The 13,053-nt window shown below is 40.1% G+C and overlaps 1 long non-coding RNA gene across 1 annotated transcript in view; it reads left to right on the top strand.

The window, feature by feature from the left end:
- Positions 1-11,830, top strand: part of LOC141510939 (uncharacterized) — a 133,743-nt gene extending 121,913 nt beyond the window's left edge. Inside the window, exon 3 of the long non-coding RNA XR_012475205.1 lies at positions 11,012-11,830. This is a non-coding gene — a long non-coding RNA (uncharacterized LOC141510939). The remainder of the gene's footprint in view (positions 1-11,011) is intronic.
- Positions 11,831-13,053: the final 1,223 nt, after the last annotated feature.

Below are 13,053 nucleotides of genomic sequence, written 5' to 3'. Positions count from 1 at the left end.
GGAGATTTCAACTCGGGTACACGTTGGATTTGACTGATGCTCAGTGGCCATTTAATCCATCAGCTCTTTAGTTGCCATTTTGTACCTATTAAGGTGCCCCTCTCAACCCTAGACCTAATGAAAGGAACAAGATTCAGTTCTGAGAAAGCTTGGTCTCTAAAGAAAAAAGTCAGGTTATATTCTTTCTCACAGTCTTGACCATCCTGGGTCATACTGAAATCTTTCTCAAATGGATCATGGAAATGAATAGTGTATAGGACGTTTATTTCTTCCACTTAAAAAAGCCCACTAAAATAAATAAATGAATAAATGAAAACTTTGTATGAGGGTTCATTGGCAGAGATTTGTGCTGCAATAATAACTTATAACTATTGGCCTATTCTCATGAAAGATGGATTTTATCACCCCAAACAAAACTCTTTGTGGGGTTACTGAATCGGTATTTCACCTTCACCTCAATTCTGCACTGTACAACCAAATCTTGTGTCTTCTGGAAAGCCAGTCCTCCAAGATCTGGGTTAATTCTCCATCTTCCCCAAGGAGCATTGGGATTGGTTCTGGGAGATATTCCTAAAATGTAGCCCGGAATGACTGAGGAGTCAGAAACTCCCAACCTTTCTAGCCTATGAGAAGGGCTTCAAAGCTGGGAAGGGAAGGAAAAGGGACTAAGCATTGATTAAACTTCTGTTAGTTGCCAGCCCCTGTGTTGAATACTTTACAAATATTATCTCAGCTGATTTTCCCAACAGCCTTAGGAAGTAGGCATAATTATGACCCCTGTTTCATAGCTGGCAGCCTCCACCCCAGTATTGCTACTTGGGCATCTAAACTCAGGAAAGAAATACAAAGGTGAAGATGCCCAAGGTTTGCAATCCAAACTAAAGGTGACTGAACCTAACCATGTATTTTATGTGTGTGGATGGGGCATGATTAGAGAGCTAATTGTTAGATTTTAAGTGGGAGTTTTTATAGCTCAGAATTCAACAAATTCTACATATCAAGGTTCAATGATTATTTTGTTGATTGTATAGGGTTAAGAAAGTGATGGAGAAAATATCAATAATGCAGATTTAAAGATGGTGGTATAAAGGCAGGGTTTTGTCTCAGTTCTCCCCCAATCCTCTCCAAATACCTCTAATGACTCAACAAATTGCAGAGCAACAAAACCCATAAAAAGATAGAATGAAACAATTTTCTGTCCCTAGACAATTTAGAAGGTCAGCAAGAAAATCTCTTGCACCAGGGTAAGAGAGGAGCAGAGTCCAATACAGGTCAAGGGTTCTTGTGAAATTAAATTGAGGATCTCAGCAAACCAGGAGCAGGGCTTGGGAGCAGCAGTAGCAGCAACTGTTCCAGAGCTCTCAGGTCACAGGAGCTAACAGGATTGATTGACCAACTGGTCAGAAGGAAATTGCAGGGGTCTCATTGCTAGCATTGAGGCAGGATTCTGTTGCTTTACCCATTCTTGGATCTAGATCCTAATCTTGGGTGGACAATCCCTGGGTAAGAAGGGGCAGTAGCATACCAGAGCTTGCAGCTACAGAGCCTCAGGACCTCCTCCCTGACAGGGTCAGGGCTGAAAAGTCCATGATCACCAGAGCATAGGCCAGGTGAGGAATAAACACATCTCCTTAGATCAAACCACCTTGAAAGGATTGAAGACTTATAGCTTCCTATAAGTATCTCTGAAAACAGCTGCACAAACCCTCCAAAGCTTGGGCCAGTGCACCCTTCACCCTGAAAGCAGAGGCCTACTTTACCCCAAAGAGTTATAAGTCAAGTAATAGGTTGGGAAAATGCACATACAACAGAATAATTCTGATCACTGCTATAATGACAAGGAAGATCAAAACCCAATCAGAAGATAACAAAGTTCCTACATCAAAAGCCTCTAAAGAATATATGGATTGATCTTAGATCATTGAAGAACCCAAAAGGGACTTTGAACATCAAGTGAAAGAGGTAGAGGAAAAATTGGGAGGGGGGAGAGAGAGATAGAGACAGAGACTGACACAGACCAGAAAGAGTCGATAGTTTGGCAAAGTAGATAAAGAATACTGAAGAAAATAACACCTTAAGAAACAGAATTTGTCAAATGGAAAAAGAGACACAAGGGTTCAATGAAGAAGAAAGAACCTTAAAAATTAGAATTGATAAAGCTGTGTAGAGCCTTTGATCCAGAAATTCCACTATTAGATCTGTATTCCAAAGAGATCATGAAAATGGGGAAAAGACCCACATTACAAAAATATTTTTAGCAGCTCTTTTTTATAGTGTCAAAGAATTCAAAACTGAGGAGGGCGCATCAATTGGGAAATGGCTGAAATGGTATATGAATATGTTGGAGTATGAAATCATGGGTGACTGGACTGCAGAAAAGCCTGGAAAGTCTTGCATGAGCTGATGCTGAGTGGTGTGAGAAGAACCAGGAGAACATCATACACATTAATAGCAACATTGTGAAATGTGATTCTAATAGAATATAAATGATAGTCTACTATAAGTTACAATGAATAGGATAGTGTCAGAAAAACCTGGAAAGACTTACATGAGCTGATGCAGAGTGAGAAATGTAATGTTTTCAAAGTAACAATAACATTTTTTAGGGTTTATTTTTTGCAAGAAAAATGGGGTTAAGTGGCTTGCCCAAGGCCACAAAGCTAGGTCATGATTAAGTGTCTGAGGCCGGATTTGAACCCAGGGGACTCCTGACTCCAGAGCCAGTGCTCTATCCACTGTGCCACCTAGCCGCCCATAACAACATTTTGAGATGATCAGCTGTGAATGACTTAGTTATTTCCAGGAACACAATGAAGAAAACTGTGAAGTACTCATAATGAAAAATATTATCCATTCTCAGAGAAAGAAATGATCATGTCTGAATACGGATTCAATTGTACTTTTGATCTTACTGTAATTTTCTTGAGGTTCTTTTTGGGGGGGAGAGGTCTATCTTTTCTTTCACAACATGACATTATGGAAATGTTTTGTATGACCTATATGTATAACCTTTGCCAAATTGCTTGCATTCCAAATGAGAAGGGGTGGAGAGAGAGAAAAAGAGAGAATTTGTGGGGCAGCTAGTTGGCACAGTGGATAGAGCACTGGCCCTGGAGTCAGGAGTCCCTGGGTTCAAATCCGGCCTCAGACGCTTAATCATGACCTAGCTGTGTGGCCTTGGGCAAGCCACTTAACCCCGTTTGCCTTGCAAAAACCTGAAAAAAAAGAGAGAATTTGGAATTCAAAGTTTACAAATAAAGATTGAAAATTGTTTTTATATGTAACTGGGGAAAATAAAATACTAGCTAAATATAAATAAAGCAAAAGAATGCAGATTGACTTATGTGTCTTGTGTACATTATTTTTTTTTCCTGGGGAGTCAATTGTTAAACATTTACTAGCATACCCCTGGCTTTAGTTACAATACACTCATATCTGCTGTGCTCCTAATGTGGGGAATCCTTCCCTCACCCCTTCAGGGAGAAATTCATAGAGTTCTGAAAAGTTTAACAGACAGGAAGTGAAAGAAAGCCTGCTTGTTGAATCATTCCTGTCTGGGTCCAATGAGTGGGCTGCTTTTCCTGGTTTAGTTAGTGGTAAATCCTTTCTGATGAAATTTGGATGCAGTCTCTGCCTTAAGAGGGTGAAGAAACAAGGAACTAACCAAAGTTTGCTCGGTCTTCCTAAAATGACAAGCTTGCCAGAAGTGAGATACTTACTTTTCCCCAGAAGTAGCCAAAGCAAGGCTGACGATGCCAATGGTCTGTGCTAGAGAAAGAACCTGCAGATCAAGGAGCCTGCTGGGCACTCTCCATTGCACTGACATCTGGTCAAAACTTTATCTTGGCTCTTGACCCCATGCTCATTCCATGAGAGGTAGGCCAGAACTGTGGACAGTTGGCCTACTTAGAAAGCCATTGTCATATCCATCAGAGATGTGCCCACACTGGGAACCCCAAGTAAATTAAAATATAACAGAAATTTTAACAGAAAAAAATATATAGTACCGCACTGTATTTGTGGTTTTTTTAAATCAATATTGGCCATTCAGAAGTATGTTTCTATTTGAGTTTGAACTCATTGTTCCAGTCAACTCTTTGAGTTTCTGAGTTGCAAAGCAGCTACCAATTTCCTTGGATACACTAACGAAATTACACACTCACCCTCCCCTAAGAACATTTATTCCATTCCCTTCCTCCAGAGTCTTTTCCATGAATTTGTCTGTCATTAATCCCTGAAGAACTTATCTGGGAGCTTACTTAGTCTTGTTTTTAATTGAAAAAGAAGTTCCTGCCATTCCATCTCACATTCTTCAGGAGTTTCCTAGTATGACTCCCCAGTTTTCCTTCCCATTCAGCAACTTTCAGACAGAGGTAATCTTGGGAAACAGCACTTTTGCCCACTCAATTTGTTTATATTTTGTTATTTCCTATTTCTATTCCATTTGTTTTTCCAGCACTTTACAAGGAACTGGGGGGGGGGAGAGAAGTCTCCTGCCTTCAAGTAACTTTTATTCTAACAAGAGAGACAAATTTTACATATCTATAATGCATATATGAATATATTTACATATATGCATATATATTCAATTAAATGCATTTTCAGCATTGACTACATGCCATCTACCTTGCTAAGTGATGGGGATTAAAAGGAGGCAAAGGACAGCTTCTTTATTCCAAGAGGTGCCGTATAATGGCATATATAAGGATAAGTATAGAGAAAATAATGCAAACCAAAATTCAAGCACTTAATAGAAGGTAGTTTGGGAGGAAAGACACTTGCCATTGGGGGAAAATCAGAAAAAATTTTGAGCATTGTTGGGTTGATGCCAATGATACTGAGCCTTGATAGAAATATGCTTACATGAACATTATATGCTAATCCTTCTGAACAGGTAGATTAGTTTAAGCAATTAGCAGCATGAAAGGGAGGCATGGATTCCCTGGACACTTGAGTTCAAGAAGGACTTTGAGAGACCTTCTGCAAAGGGTGGACAGAAAGGCAAACAGGACAGTTCAAAGCTTTAAGCCCATCACAAAAGTGATCTGGTTGAAAAAATACTAGTTAAGTTGAGCCTGCAGAGCAGAGGGCTTTCACCAGATCGAAGTTATTCTGTTCTTTTGAAGTGATGTCATGGCAAAGAGAGACTGGACTTCCTACTTGTCCTCTTACAGCCCAAGGAGAAGCCATCATTGCCAGGGAAGCTTTCCTGGGACATTCCTCTCCTTCCACTTTCCAATGAGCTTCCCTGAAGCCTGACACCCCACCTCCCAGTCCTTGCCCAGGAGCTGCTGTTTAGCTTCACCAATCTAATTGTTTCTAACTTCCTGCCAGCAAAGGGTACAAGGTGAGAAGTTGTTCCTCCCCCTTCCCCATCCCTTTGCTCCTCACCCCACTCACACCCTCTGCCTCTCAATCACTAATGACTTTTTCGGATGTTGGTCCTTCTGCTTTGTAGGTCACATGTGTTTTTAAAGTCTACTGGGGAAGGTCAGAAAGGCCACTCGGGCAACTTCCCCAGGAAATATACTGAAAATAACCAGATTTTCTCCATTAAAAAGGTAGGACCCACTGTTCTGAAATCCTATTATATTGAAATATGATTATTCACCTCTCCTTTTCCCTTCCCTCTCCTCTTTTCCCTTAATAAGCATTCATGTTCTAAGTGTTAGAAACTGTAGTAGGTTCTAGAGATATAAAAGTAAAACCATACCCTGCCCTCAAGGGGTTTACAATCTGTGTAGGAAGGAGAAACAGCTCATAGAGAGATAAGACTATGCAATATAAATATACAGAAATTAAAAATGAGAGGCTGCATGTAGGAAGTTAGTTATAAGTGGATAGAGAGTTGGCTTTCAATCGGGTTCTAGATTTGCCTTGACCATATACTTACTGGGTGGATGATTTGGAGAAATCTTTTAATCTTTCAGGGGTGACCAGGCTACTCTAAAATTATGCATTATCTTGTGGGGAGATCATCACATCTTTGCAATTAAAATAGTATATAGGTATGGAACATTTTATCACCATTCCTTCAGAACTTCTCTCTTCAAAGTTACCAGTGGTCTCTTAGTTGCCAGAACCAATGGCTTTTTCTCAGTCTTCATCCTCTGGCTTCTCTGCAGCCTTTGAACCTGTCTATCCCTTTCCTCCTTGATACTCCCTTCCCTGTAGGTTTTCAGGATACCTCTCTCTTCTGGTTCTCCTTCTACCTCAGTGACCCTTCCTGCTCTGACTCCCTTGCTGGAATTTTAACCATTCCACAGACTGTGTCTTGGAACCTCTTCTCTGTCTTTACCATTTTACTTGATGACCTCATCAGCTTCCAAAGACTTAATGACCATTTCTATGCTGATGTTTCTCAGATCTACCTACCTTGCCCTAATTTCACTATTTACCATCAGTTTTTTTTCCCTTCCACTGTCTTTCAGGAATCTCAAATTAGATGACCAGTAGTCATCCTAAACTTAGGATGTCCAAAAAGGAAACTATTATCGTTCTTTTTAAATTCTTTCCCCTTCCAAACTTGCCTATTATATTGAGGCCAACCCCAATCTCCCAGTCATACTTTTAGGTGCAACATCCTGTATGTCTCAATATCTTCACCTCACACTCCCCATATCCAATCTGTTGCCAGGATCCTCCAATTTCATCTTTGTAATAACTCTCAAATATGAACCCTTTTCTCCCTCATGCCTAGATTATGGCAATAGCCTGCTGGCTGACCTGCCTTTCACAAGTATCTTGGGACTCGAATCCCCCTTTTATTTAAGCACCAAAGTTATTTTCCTAAAGCAAAGGTCCAATGATGTTACTCCCAGTAAACAATCTACACTGATTCCCTATCACTTCCAGTGTCAAATACAAAATCTTTTATTTGGCATTCAAATCCCTTCAGAACCTGTTGCCACTTTTCCTTCTTTCTAGTCTTCTTACTCCTTCATCATTGGCACCCACTTTTTGATCTAATTACATTGGTGTCCTTGCACAAGACACTCCATCTCTTGGCCCTAGGCATTTTTGACTGTTCCCTGAAATATTCTTCCTTATTTCTGCCTTCTGCATTTGCTAACTTACATCAAGTCACAGTTAAAATCCTACCTTTTACAGAAAGCCTTCCCAAACACCTCTTAATCTTAGTGTCTTCTCTCAATCATTGTTTTCTATTTGTCCTGTATGTAGCAAGTTTATACAGATTGTTTGCATGTTGTCTCCCTGTTAGATCATGAGCTCCTTGAGCTAAGGATTATTGGTAGCCTCTTTTTTGCTTAGCATACTGAGTGGTTCACAGTAGACATTTAATAAATGTTTATTGTCTGACTTGTGTTAATGAGGTAATCTCTCATAAACTGAGAAATCTGGAGAGAGCTTATATTTGTGGTAATTCCTCAGCTGAACCCTGCAAGAATTCAGGAATTAACAAGGTCTGAAGAGGAAGAGATGCATTTCAAACACAAGGGATAGACTGAAGGTTCACTAAAAGGGAAACTAGAACATTGTGTTGTTGAACCTTGGGTATAGACACTTGGCAGGCTCATTGGGTTAGAAAATATAATCCTTGAGAGAAAAATCAGATGGAGTGAAGTCCTATACAATCGAGCTCCAATCTTCCTTCCCAGATATTAGCAACAAGTAAATGAATTTGCATCTTCTAGAATAATGGGTATTAATGTTCTTTAAACAGCAAATGACATGGCTACCCCTGGCTATAGGGATGTCAGATTGGCAACTGGATGAAAAAGGGTTAAGGAGGGAGGGACTAGAAGAATGGAAACCTAGAGCAAGATGAGACTGTAATACCAGGGATCTGTGAAGACAATCTCAACCAGAATGGTGACTTTATGAGCAAGAAAAAGAGAAGGGAGATGGATGAGAGACCAATTTTCAGATGGAATTCATGAGACTTGAAAGCTGACAAGTTTTGAAGGGTGAGGGAGAGAGCAGATTCTGAGACTGGGAACCTGAGTGACCCGAAGGAAGGAAAATGGGGTATATTTACCCTGTAAAAGAAGACTTTGGGGTGAGGGGTATCAAAGAGGTATTATGGAGAAACGAGTTTAAGATTCAGTCTGTTTAGCAATGGGTGAGATCTGCAAAGAGTCAAAAGTTGGATGTCAGGGAAACAAAAAGTCCAAATAATTGAGACCCTCAGTTGGAGTGGACAGCTGGGGAGTGGGTTGGTTCCTCCTCCTTGGAAGTCTTCAGAAATATTCTAGGAGGGATTCCCATCATGTATTGATTGGATTACATAGTCACTGGGGCCCTTCCAATTCTCCTATCCTTTGATTTTGGTGTCTTAGAGAAAATCAGACATCCTTTCAAATTGTATCAGAGCAACAATGGGCATGCTGCCCACTTATTGTATGGCCTTAATGCCTGCAACCTGGTTAGATTTATCATTTCCAAATTTTAGACTTTAGAATTAGGGAGGACACTGGTCTTATACCAGAAAAGTCAAGCTTGAATCTGGACTCACTACACTATTGGCTGTGTGGTCCTAGGCAAGTCATTTCACTTGTATCATCTTCAGTTTCCTCATCTCTAAAATGGGGATCATAAACCACCATTTCACAGAATTATTGTGAATAGTAAGATTATAAACATATATATGTATATATCTAGTGTGTATAGGTATTATGATATATTTACAGGCATGTATATGCCATATACATCATTTTGCAAAATTACCTATAGAAATTCTGACTATTCATTAAATTTTTAGACAATTAAATTTCCTGTTCTTTGGGAATCCTTAGCCTTTGAATATTTGATTCCATTCAGCAAGCAGAGGAAAACACTAGGGAGCGATGGATCTTTGAAGGTGGGAATTCCCCATAAACTCAACAACTTGCTATTTTGTCCAAGGTCTGGCGTTTTACAGAAATCCCTTTGCCTAAATAGGCTGCAGTTTCAGAGGCAACACCCAGACCTTTTAAGGTCTTTAGAGTTCTCCCACCTCAAGTCTTCAGAAATTTCTCAGCAGGGAAGAAAACTCACTGAATGACTCTTGTTATGATAACATTTAGAAAAATATGACTGGTTTTATTCACTGCCTTTTAAGTCAATGTGAAGGCAATAGAGAAGCTGGTCCTATTCATAGCCATCTCCTTCTGGGAAACTGAGTCACTGATAAGCTGTTACTTTATAAAGATGAACTAATGAGTCACTACCAAATTCTGGGTCCCGGTTTGCATGGTCTGATTCTATTGTTTATATTTCAGAACTGTTCTCTCCCTTTCTCACTTCCTCTGCCTTTCATTCCTACCTCCTTTCCTCTCTCCCTCCCTTTTCCTCTTCCCTTCCTTTCTCTTTCTCTCTGCCCCACTTCTCACTCTCTCTCTCTCCTCCTTTCTCATTTCTGTCCCCCCATCTAAGTCTTCCATTTCCTCTCCCCCCTTTTTTTCCCTCTCCTCCTCCTCTATTTTTCTGTCCCCAGACCCCTCTCCTCCCTCCCAGTTCCAAAAATGGCAGAGATCTGAGGAGGAAGGAGATAGGAGCAGGAGGAGGATGTCACAAAGCTGAGTTGTTCTTACTCATCTTGTTCTGAGATTATTGGATGTAACACATCTATTCATTCACATTGAGGAAGATGGGGAAAGAGTGGAATAAAGAAGAAATTTAGTGTGCTGGTATTGCTTCTTCTGACCTCCCTTTGAGCACTTGTCCTGGGATAGATTACTCCATGAATAAGTGCTGCTTGCTTTTTTGTTTTGCCCCTAAAACCAGGGAAGAATGTCTCTTCTTCATAATAATTCCAGAGTGATGCTCTGCTCAAATGTCCATGGGGCATCTATCATCATGGAAAGAACCCTTGTTGGTCAATCTTGAGAAAATCAGGAGCCCTTCCAATCTCCTATTTTTGTCCCCTTCAACTAACAACTGTGTTCGGTGGTCTCAAAACATCAAAGCAGTAGACACCACCTTTCTCTGACAATGACCATTCTAGATCCCCCAAAGAGGGAGCACCACCCACATATGATAGAGATGGGATTTTCCCTTACAAAATGGTAAGGCTGGGCTGGAAGGATAATACAGAGTGTCATGTCTTCATCTTCCCCTTGGTTGATACTTGGTTGATACTCCAGCACTAAATCTCATTTAGTTCTTGATGAAGCTCACTCGAAGGGCAACTTGATAGAGTGGAGGATACTACTGTCTTGTATATCAGCATCTGAACTCTAAACCTGCCTCTGTGATTGTGGACCGGTCTCTTAACCTAGGGACCTTAGCTTCTTTATATTTAAAATGGGGTTGAGGGACAGCTAGGTGGTACAATGGATAAAGCACTGGCCCTGGAGTCAGGAGTACCTGGGTTCAAATCCAGTCTCAGACACTTAATAATTACCTAGCTATGTGGCCTTGGGCAAGCCACTTAACCCCATTTGCCTTGCCAAAAAAAAACAACCTAAAAAAATAAAAATAAAATGGGGTTGGTAGGTTGGGGGTTTGACCAGGTGACCATCTAACCATTTCTTTAAAAAAAATCATCACATTCTGGGCAGCTAGATAGTGCTTTGGATAGAGCACCAGCCCTGGATTCAGGAGGACCTGAGTTCAAATTTGACCTCAGACACCTAATGATTGCCTAGCCGTGGTGACCTAGGGCAAGTCACTTATTCCCATTGCCTTAAATAAATAAAAAAAAAAATTTACAACTGGCCAATATGACCAGAAAGGACAATGATCAGTGTTGGAAGGGATGTGGGAAATCTGGGACACTAATGCATTGTTGGTGGAGCTGTGAACTCATCCAGCCTTTCTGGAGAACAACTTGGAATTATGCCTCAAAGGCAACAAATATGTGCATACCCTTCAATCCAGCAATACCACTACTGGGTCTATACCCTGAAGAGATGAGGAAAAAGTGTAAAAACATCATTTGTACAAAAATATTCATAGCAGCTGTGATTATGGTGGCAAAGAATTGGAAATTGAGGGGATGTCTATCAATTGGGGAATGGCTTAATAAACTATCAAATATGTATGTGATGGAATATTATTGTTCTATTAGAAACTAGGAGAGATGGGAATTCAGGGAAGCCTGGAAGATTTTGCATGAACTGATGCTGAGTGAGATGAGCAGAATCAGAAGAACATCGTACACAATAACAGCAACATGGGAGTGATGATCAACTTTGATGGACTTGCTCATACCAACAGGGCAACAATTAGGCACAACTTGGGGTTATCTGAGATGGAGAATGCCACCTGTATCCTGAGAAATAGGATTTGAACAAAGACCAAAGACTATGACCTTCAATTTAAAAAAATAAAACCATTATTATGTAATTTTGCTATCACTTATACTTTATTTTTCTTCCTTAAAGATATGATTTCTCTCTTATCACTTAGATCAATGTATAGCAAGGAAATAATGTAAAGACTAACAGACTGCTTTCTGTGGGGGGTGGCGGAAGGGAAGCGAGATTAGGGGGAAAATTATAACATTCAAAATGAATAAGATCTTTCTAAAGAGAAAAAAAATCATCACATTCTATAAGAAACCATAAATTGTCAGACTCTAGAGAAGCATGGAATGAGTTCCAGGATCTGATGCTGAGTAAAGGGAGAACCAAGAGAACAATGTACAGATCTTCTAAGCATTTCAGAGAACTAGGACAACCATATTAAACCATATATGGATAATGCTATCCCCATTCTGAGGAAGCAAAACAAAACACACACACACGCACGCACCAAAAAAAACACCCTTCAGAATCTGATGAACACTGTATTAAAACTATCTCTTATGTATCTCTTTCCTTTAATCCTAATTTCTCATACTGAAAATGACTAATCTGTAAACATGTTTGTCAAAAATATGTATATCCAAATGGGGGTGGGTGGGTAAAAAGGGAGGGTGGAGGGAAATTTTGTTACTTAAAAATATACATGTGCATATGGATGAATATTAAAAAAACAAATATAAAAAAGGAAAAACTCACCACACTGTTTGTTTCATTTATTTATTTTTTAGAGCCCCGACAGAAGGCTGAAGATACTAGGTGGTTTTGGAGAGAGTGTGTCAGGACAACATAAAGCAGGGTCCCTCCCATCTCCAGATCAGAGGCCTACTTTTGCTTTTGTTGCATATTTTCCTTGCTCCACAGGTCCTCTGTGATTCAGACTTTCAGTTCCAGAGGTAGCTTTTGGTGAAGTTCCAGCTTCTCAACACTTTCCTCTCTGCTCTGTGTAACTTCAAGAAATTTTCAGAACCTGTTTCCAAAAGGCATTTTTCCATCCTTCCCTCTTTCATTGTTGTTTTTAGAGTGACTGAGAAGTTGGGGAAGGTGAGAGTGTCACTTCATTTTGCCTGTCTACACTGTAATAAATAGACCAGACACATGGATCAAAGGTGTTAGAAGGGAAGATGTTCTCTGGGAGTATGAACTGGACCCTAAAAATCCTTCCATCTTGGAAGTCCCAGTGGGTCATAAGTCTTCCAAACTTTGGCCTGCACACCAGGAAAGGGGCATCAAGAAGGCCCTCTCCCATCAAACTGTGAGGTGAGGACATCCCCAGGCCTTTCTTTGATGGTGACCCAGAGATTGTGCCTTTGGTAGATACCACTGTTATTCTCATTCTCAGTGAGATGATTGTCCCGGGAGCAAATTCTGAATAAAAAAACAATTGTTAAACCTACCAAAAAAGGGTTAAAGCTATAAAATGCAGGTTATGGGGAGCTGGAAAAACTGCCTTCAAATCTAAAAAAGAGAAAGCTTGATCCCATTAGGCTTGCACAGAAGGAGCAGCCCCTTAGACATTGCCCTTCCTTTTCTTTTTTGTTATTTCTGTTTCTTATTCTGTCATTGTTAGCTTCATTTCAGTATCTGTTATTTGTTATTTTCTTTAATATTCTTTCTCCTTTTTTCTTTCTCCCCTATTCTCTTCTCATCTCTCTTTTTCTTCTTTCTCACACTATTTCCCCACCCTTCTCCTTTTCTTTGCTTTCTCCCCCTTCTTCTTTCTTCTCCATGTGCCTCTTCTCTCTCACTCATTCCCTGTCTCCTCCTCTGTCTCAACCCAGTGATTTGACATCAAATATAGGAGAAA

The sequence above is a fragment of the Macrotis lagotis genome, chromosome 2, assembly GCF_037893015.1.
Source record: "Macrotis lagotis isolate mMagLag1 chromosome 2, bilby.v1.9.chrom.fasta, whole genome shotgun sequence".
NCBI classification, from domain to species: Eukaryota; Metazoa; Chordata; class Mammalia; order Peramelemorphia; family Peramelidae; genus Macrotis; species Macrotis lagotis.
The sequence above is the reverse complement of the archived record's forward strand: the minus strand, read 5'-3'. Positions and strand labels throughout refer to the sequence as shown.